We start from the raw sequence: 8,773 nt of genomic DNA on the forward strand, positions 1-8,773 counted from the left end.
AAGTGTGTGGTGATACTTCCTTGTTTTAATTTGAAATTCCCTAATAACAGGCAATGTGGAGTATCTTTTCAACGCCAGCCATCTGTATATCATCTTTGGTGGGATGTCCATCCAGATATTTTAATTAGATTGTTCATTTCCTTATTGTTGAGTTTTAAGAGTTATTTGTCTATTTGGATAACAGTCAGACAGTCAGATATGTCTTTTACACGTACATTCTTTTTAGAGTGTTATCTGGTTCCCTGAGAATTCACAGGTTTACTCTTGTAATAGATGATTCTCTATAGCCATTTTTGTTTCTATAAGGGAATATTTTTTCTGAGTATTTATTAAAACAGTAGATTCAGGGATACTGACTACTAAAACTTCTATTGCTACTTACCAGATATTAACCAGTCATTGAATCAATCAAATACTTATTAGACACTTAATATTTTTCTAGACACTGTTGGAGATAACAGTGGTAAAAGGAGGTAAAAGGCCTGCTACTGTTTTCAGTAGATTTATAGTTTATTTTGAGATCATTTAAATACAATTTAGGGCTGACTTTGTGGTACTAACTATAAGTGCAATTGATATTCAGAGAGCTCCAGAAGAGTTCAGAGAACTCCAGAGGAGTTTGTGTGGACTAGAATTGTTGAGCAAAGATTCATGTATGACATGAGGGCTGATCTAGGCTTGGAAGGTCAGATAACCGATGTACAAGTGGAAAGGAAAGGAATACATGTAATGTGCCAGAGCACCTTGTAGGTGTTTACAATGCATGTGCCTCAAGCATTATAAACACTTAATATTTTTATTAAATGGGTAGCCCCTCAAGAAGGAAAAGCAGACAGATCCCTTCTGACTGATTGATTTGATCACAATCCCTGTATAAAGATATCACTCCTACCATCTATCTGCTTCTACAATACCACAGTAGATATTTGTCTTAGTCCATTTGTGTTGCTATAAATGAATACCTGAGGCTGAGTAATTGATAAAGAGAAGGAGTTCATTTGGCTTAAGGTGTTGCAGGCTGTACAAGAAGCACAGCATCAACATTTTCTTCTGGTGAAGGTCTCAGGTTGCTTCCACTCATGGAGGAAGGTGAAAGGCAGTCAGCATGTGCAAAGGTCACATAGTGAGAGAGGAAAACAAGAGCATAGGGAAAGGGGTGCCAGACTCGCTTTAACAACCAGCTCTTGTGGGAACTAATAGAGTGAGAACTCATTCCCACTAGGACAGCACCAAGACATTATTGAGGGATCCACCCTCATGGCCTAAACACCTCCCATTAGGTCCCATATCCAATGTTGAGGATCAACTTTCAGATTGAGGTTTGGGGGGATAAATATCCAAACCATAGCATTCCACCATTTACCCCTCAAACTTCATGTTCTTCTTATATTGCAAAATACAATCGTTTCATCCCAATAGTCTCCAAAAGTCTTAACTTGTTCCAGCACCAACTCAAAAGTCCAATGTCCCAAATCTTATCTGAGAGTCAAGATAAATTCCTTACAGCTGGGAGACTGTAAAATCAAAAACAAATTATTTACTTCCAAGATACAGTTGTTGTATAAGCATTGGGTAAACATTCTCATTCCAAAAGGGAAAAATTGGCCAAGAGAAAGGGGTAAGAGGTTCCATGTAAGTTTGAAATCCAGCAGGGTGGATATTAAATCTTAAAGCCCTGAAATAATCTTTGACTCCATGTCTGTATCCTGAGTGCACTGGTGTGAAGAGCGTGCCCCCAAGGGCTCTAGCAGCCCTACCTCCATGACTTTGCTGAGTGTAACCTACATGGCTGCTCTTATGTGTTGGAGTCCAGTGTCTGTGGCTTTTCCAGATTGAAGTTGCACACTGCTAAATGGCTCTATAATTCTGGTGTCTGGAGGGTTGTGGCCCTATTTTCACAGCTCCGCTAGGCAGTGCTCTGGTGGGGACTCTGTGCAGGGGGATCCAACTCTACATTTCCCCTCAATACTACCCTAGTCGAGGCTCTCTGCAGTGGCTCCACCCCTGTGGCAGGCTTCTGCCTGGGTGCCCAGGCTTTCTGATGCATTCTCTGAAATCTAGATGCAAGCTGCCAAGCCTCCACCATTCTTGCACTCTGTGCACCTACACACTTAACACTATGTGGAAGCCACCAAGGCTTATGGCTAGTGCCCTCACAGCAGTGGCCAGATCATACGTGTGGCCCTTTGACCCACAGCTGCAGACTGAGGGAGGGATGCAGGGAGCAGCTCCCTGAGATGGAGCAGAACAGCTGCACCCTAGGAAATCATTCTGTTTTCCTAGGCCTCTGGGCCTGTGATGGGAGGAGTAGGTTTGAAAATTTCTGAAATACCTTTGGGGCCTCTTTCTCATTGTCTTGACTATTAACACCTGGCTCCCTTTTAGTGCTACAGTTGCCTCTAGCGAGTGGTTGCTCTGTAGTGCCCTTGAATTCTTCTGGAAATGCTCCTTCCTTCTCTACTACATGGCCAGGCTACATATTTTCCAAATATTTATGCTCTGCTTGCTTTTAATTATAAGTTCCACTTTCGGTCCTTTGTTTGCTGTTGTATATGACCATAAGTTGTTAAAAGCAGCCATGCTCCTTCTTGAAGGTTTGATGCTTAGAGATTTCTCCCCTTGGATACCCCAGGTTATCACTCTTAAGTTTGGCCCAAGGACATGAACACAATGCAGCTAAGTCCTTTGCTATGGCAACAAGGGTGACCTTTGCTCCAGTTCCGAGTAAGTTCCGCATTTCCATTTGAGATTTCATCAGTTTGGACTTTGCTGTCTATATTTCTATCAGCATTTTGGTCACAACCACACAACCAATCTCTAAGAAGTCCCAGACTTTTCCTTGTTTATTTTTCTTCTTTTGTGCCCTCCAAACTCTTCCAACCTCTGCCTATTATCCAGTTCTGAAGCTGATTCCACATTTTCAGCTATCTTTATAGCAGTGCCCCACTCCTTGGTACTAATTTTCTGTCAGTCTATTTGTGTTGCTATATAGGAATACCTGAGGCTGCTTCAATTATAAAGAAAGGGGGCTTATTTGGTGATACGGTTTGGCTCTGTGTACTTACCCAAATCTCATCTCAATTTGTAATCCCCATGAGTGAAGGGAGGGACCTGTAATCCCCATATGTCGAGGGAAGGGGGTGATTGGATCGGTTTCCCCATGCTGTTCTCTTAATAGTGAGTGAGTTTCCATGAGATATGATGGCTTTATAAGTGTTTGGATGTTCCTCCTTGGCTCTTCTCTCTACTGTCGCCTTGTGAAGAAGGTGTCTGCTTCCCCTTTGCCTTCTGCCATGATTGTAAGTTTCCTGAGGCCTCTCCAGCCATGCAAAACTGTGAGTCAATTAAACCTCATTTGTTTATAAATTACCTAGTCTCAGGGATGTTCTTTATAGCAGTGAGAGAGGACTAATACATTTGGCTCATGGTTTGGCAGACTGTACAAGAAGCATGGCACTGGCATTTGCTTCTGGTGAGGGACTCAGGATGCTTCCATTCATGGTGGAAGGGGAAGGGGAGCTGGCATGTGCAGAGATCACATGGTGAGAGAGGAAACAAGAGAGAGATGGGAGGTACCAGGCTCTTTTTAACAACCAGCTCTCTCGGGAACTAATAGAGCAAGAACTCACTCATTACCAGGAGGACAGCACCAAGCCATTCATGAGGGATCCAGCTCTAGGACTCAAACAGCCCCCTTTAGGCCCCACCTCCAATGCTGGGGATCATATCTCAACATAAAATTTGGGGGCACAAACATCCAAATTACAGCATTATTTATGCATTTAGCTCTAGAAAACATTTAATCATTAAGAGACGCTAGTCAGCCGGGCACGGTGGCTCAAGCCTGTAATCCCAGCACTTTGGGAGGCCGAGACGGGCGGATCACGAGGTCAGGAGATCGAGACCATCCTGGCTAACACGGTGAAACCCCGTCTCTACTAAAAAATACAAAAAACTAGCCGGGCGAGGTGGCAGGTGCCTGTAGTCCCAGCTACTCGGGAGGCTGAGGCAGGAGAATGGCGCAAACCCGGGAGGCAGAGCTTGCAGTGAGCTGAGATCCGGCCACTGCACTCCAGCCTGGGCGACAGAGCCAGACTCTGTCTCAAAAAAAAAAAAAAAAAAAAAAGAGACGCTAGTCAGAAGGAAATGCATCTGTGGGATGAAGAGGTGGTTATAACTTAAATGATCATCCATTCATTTATGTAATCTCTATTCAGCAAATATATATTGAGTCCTTACTCCATGGTAAGCACTATGCTGGATCCTGGCTATGAAAGATTAAGAGGCTGTAACAGCTGCCTAAAGTAGCTTAGGGCTAGTGACACTGCATGTGCCGATGACCATTATGCCGTGTGATTCAAGCCATTTCACAGGTGAGAAGAAAGTGGTGGCAGACCATGGAGGCCCTGAGAGTAATGGTGAAGCTTAAGGGGTCTAGGAGTTGGTCACATAAACAAAAGAGAGAAGAGAGTTTATCCTTTTTTTCTTCATCTTTCTCCTTTTCTCTACTTCCTGAACAATTCTTCACGAAGATTTTAGCAGGGACCAAGCAGAGTGATGTCTTCCAGGTACAGTGAGGGGAGCCTCCATGGTCCCTCCAACAGGGGGAGGAAAGTGTCTACGCAGGTGAGTCAGGGCCCAGCATAGAGTGTTGGAGCCTAAGTGAGGCAAGAAGGGCTGCCCCCCAGGAAAGTGTCTGGGCGAGGAGACAGTGGGACAGCCATAGAGATGGTCCAAGTAAGGAAATATATTAGGAATAATGTGGGTCAGATTTTTCACTGTTGGAGAAGGTATTTCCATGTATGGAAATGAGAAAAAAGGAACAACTCTTTAGTGTTGTATTAGAAGTGGAGTTAGCAGTTTGAATTCATGATTTTCAATACATAGATATGAATTTGGGGTGTGTGTGTGTGTGTCTGTGTGTGTGTATGTATGTGTATTTTCTAACTTTGTAGGCTTAGAGTGTCTGAGATCAGTGACAAACTCCTAGCATGAGTACAACCAACATCCACATCTTTGGTTGGTTCCGCAGATGGGCCAGGGCAGTTACAGGGTGAGCCTGCACAATCTTCTGGAAAGCAATGAAGTGCTCAAAGAATGACGAGAACATTCCAAAAGGACACAGAATCCTGCAGGAAGGTGTTTCCCCATGAACATAAAAAAGACAACAATGGTAACAGATTAGAACCTTTTGAATAAAATAAGAATCAATGTACTCATATTCATATACATAATTGAATAAATACATTGAAAATTTGATGAAGAATGGGATGACTGCATAGGCTGAAAGTATTACCCACAAAATATATGTTAATTGCAAAAGGAAAAAAAAAGTAACTATGCAGTGAAGAAACCTGGCAGAAACCACCTTAGTTAAGTGATCAATGTTAGTATTAGAAGTGGAAAAAATCCAAAGCATGTGCTGCCAGTAGGATGCAATGAGGCACACATAGCATCACTTCTGTAATATTGTTGCCAAAAGTACCAAAAGCTAACTCTAATCATGGGGAAACATCAAACAAAGATAAACTCAGGTACATTCTCCAAAAGCTGTCCTGTAATCTTCAAAAATGTCAAGGTCATGAAAGTCAAGAGAACATGGAGAAACCATTCTGAGACTATGACAACTAAAAGCATAGTTATTGATTCTGGACTGGAACATTTTTGGGAAAATGAGGAAACCTGAATGCGATCTGTGGATTAGATGGTAGTAATGTACAAGTGTTAATTTCCTAATTTTGATAGTAGATAACATAAGAGAAATATATTTTTTAGAATATGGGAGAATTATCATTGTTTATGATACATATAAACCAAAGCATTTAGGGGTTTAGGATGTCATGCTAGCAACTTACTCATAAATGGTTTAGGGAAAACAGGTCTTGCTACTATAGGCGCAACTTTTCTATAAGTTTGAGATTACTTATTTTAAAAAAGGTGGGGAGAGAGAATCTACTATGGGGAAGCCTGGATATGTTATGAGTTAACACTTTAGAGGGAGCTTCTTTTTAGCCCATTGAGAATACAGCTCTAGAAAAACACAGCAGCAGGGGGGTGCCTACTGTGGCTCTCCGTGTGCAGCTGGGGCTGGGATGCTAAGTTAGCAGTGAAATATCTTTAGCTACAGCACCTACTTTTTCTAGATGGCTATTTTCTCCTCTGGAAAGTGAACGGTGGACATAGCGTCCTTCCAGTTCTAAAATTCAACACTGTGATTTCATCTTTTATATATTATAGCTTACCACCAGCTCTGTGGTGCTTTTTGTTGCAAAGTTTTCCATATCCATCTGCCCCAGGGAGATCCCTAGCTCATATAGTGTCACCTAGGTTGTCAGTTTGGCCACCTCTGCCTGGATTAATCTTCATCTGGGAGGCAGGATTAGTGTCTGATGTGCAGAACTCCAGGAAGGAAGCATGTCCTGGCCTAACAGCACAGGGACGGCCTTTGAGATAACGCTCTCTTCTGTCCTGCATAACTCCAGAAGTGTAGCTTGAAGCTCAGTTGGGAACTTGACACAGAGAATGTTCCCTTGGAGGGCCTCCAAATGTTAATTCCGGAGATGATGGTGCAACAAGAAGGTGACCAATCAGATGGGAAGCCCTGGCTCATGATGGGGTTCTCATCTGTCCACACCCAGGCCCATCTGAGTTTCTGAGCACATCAGGGAACTTTAACAACCTCCACACATGCACATGCCAACCACACATAAGAAATAGGCATTCTAGTTGACATTGGGGCAATTGAAATTAATATGCTATAGTGTGCTGAGAATTCTCTTTCCTTAATAATAACCAGACTTAATAGAATGAGAACAAGATGCAAGACTACTGAAAAATGAAGGGCAATCATCTGCATATCATATTTTTTCCTGTAATATAAATATCCAAATTCCAAAGGCAATTGGTTTTGTATATAATTTAATTGGGAAACGTTCCATCAGGTATTTGTTATTAAGAATCAGAGCTGTATCAGGAGGACTTGATTGTTTCAGAAAGAACACCAACAGGATTTAGAAGTTTCTTTGTCCAGTTACTGAAGTGCCTGGCACATAATTGATACTCAATAAATATTTGGATGAAGGCATAAAAATATATTCACCTGTGACGATGATGCACATTGTCACAGGCAGTGGAATCAGGCAACTAACTATATTTTTAAAATATTGTGCAATTTAGGTTCTCTTAAAATTTCAAACCAGATGGAGATTAAATGAGAATTGGTTAAAATTAATGCATAATGTTTCCTGAATAAAATAGCTCACTCAGTCTGAAAGGCCTTTTCCTGTTTGTTAGAATTCTGTTTCCCTTATTATTTTTTCAGTTCTAGGTAAGACTGTTTGCGGGGAGACTTTCTCCTCCAGACCCCACCTCTTTAATCTGGCAGGTAAGAGCACCATAAACTGGAATGATGCTTCCTATGTGTGCGCTGAGATTTCTCTAGTGCTGCTCAACCCTGCCACAGGGATGATGGCTTGCTTATAAAGCTTGGGTAATGAATAGCCCCAGATTTATTTTCACATTTATTTAGGACAATTTTCTCTCTGTCACTGTGCCAACACTATCAGCACAACTCAGTGTTGCATAAAAAAGCACAAGCTTTGGAGAAAAAGAAAAAGGTCTGGGCTTAAATGTCTGCTCTGCCACTCATCAATTGCCTGACCTTGGGCTGGTTATTGGTTATATTTGAGCTTCATTTTCCTCACAGGGTTGTTGTTCCAGTTAAACAAGACCACATTTATACAGTGCCTGGCACCTAGTAGGCCTGCAATTTAGTTCTCTGTTAGTTAATTTCCTGTGGACCCATTTTGCTTTCTATCACCTCAGCTTTCTTGTTTTCTATGAGCCCTTCCTAGTTCCCTCTTCTCTCTTGACTCTAATCTAAGGCAAATCAATAAACAGTAGCTCACCCTGCAGTTGGGACACTCACCCTGCAGTTGGGACACTCACCCTGCAGTTGGAACACTCACCCTGCAGCTGGGACACTCCTGTAATGCTGTTACTTGGTCAGCATCTCCTTGTCCATTGTGTAGGGAAGGTGAGTGTTTGGGATTCCTAGAGGTGCCCTAGTTGCCTTCTTCCAGAACAGAATTGTCTTACTTTATTCCATCATGGCATCAATAGATGCATGTATAATTTTTAAGCTCATGTTCCTGATTTAAGTTCATATTTCTCCTCAATGTATGCAGCCCCATCTTAAGATATTTCCCTTAGGGATAGGTTCAAATTACCTTGCCTCAGTTTCTGTGGGTATTGAAGGTGGAGACACCAGCAATTACTGCAGTTAGCATTTAGTACTGCAGTTACCTCCAAACCCCTGAGTGGCTGTCACCTATCATTAGGATCATTAGGTATTATGGTGTGTTTTTGGCACAGTAGACAGAGTGATTCTTTAAAACATGCCAGATAATAAATGACACTCTCCTGTTCAGTGCCCTCCAGTGGCTTCCCATCTCAGGCCCTGAGATCCCAGGGCCTGTGTGACCCTGTGCGATGTGACCCTGCCTGCTCTCCAGTCTCCTCTCATTCTCTATCTTATTGACTGTGTTCCAGTGCCACAGGCCTCTTTGCTGTTTCCCATGTCAAAGAACTCAAGACCCCACCTCAGGACTTTTGTACCTGTTGTTCCTCATGCCAGAATATTGATCTCCCCATATAGCTATACTATAAGGTTCTGCTCAAACGTCACCTCCTCAGGGAGGTCTTCGTGGACTATCCTATCTAAATTAGCACCAGCAATCATCACTCTCTAGCCCCTAATCAGTGTTATTTTTCT

At 42.4% G+C, this 8,773-nt stretch overlaps 1 long non-coding RNA gene across 1 annotated transcript in view; it reads right to left on the bottom strand.

Moving 5' to 3' along the window:
- Positions 1-4,263, bottom strand: part of LOC144338454 (uncharacterized) — a 445,122-nt gene extending 440,859 nt beyond the window's left edge. The window contains exon 1 of the long non-coding RNA XR_013412630.1: positions 3,940-4,263. This is a non-coding gene — a long non-coding RNA (uncharacterized LOC144338454). The remainder of the gene's footprint in view (positions 1-3,939) is intronic.
- Positions 4,264-8,773: the final 4,510 nt, after the last annotated feature.

The sequence above is a fragment of the Macaca mulatta genome, chromosome 1 (genome assembly GCF_049350105.2).
Source record: "Macaca mulatta isolate MMU2019108-1 chromosome 1, T2T-MMU8v2.0, whole genome shotgun sequence".
NCBI classification, from domain to species: domain Eukaryota; kingdom Metazoa; phylum Chordata; class Mammalia; order Primates; family Cercopithecidae; genus Macaca; species Macaca mulatta.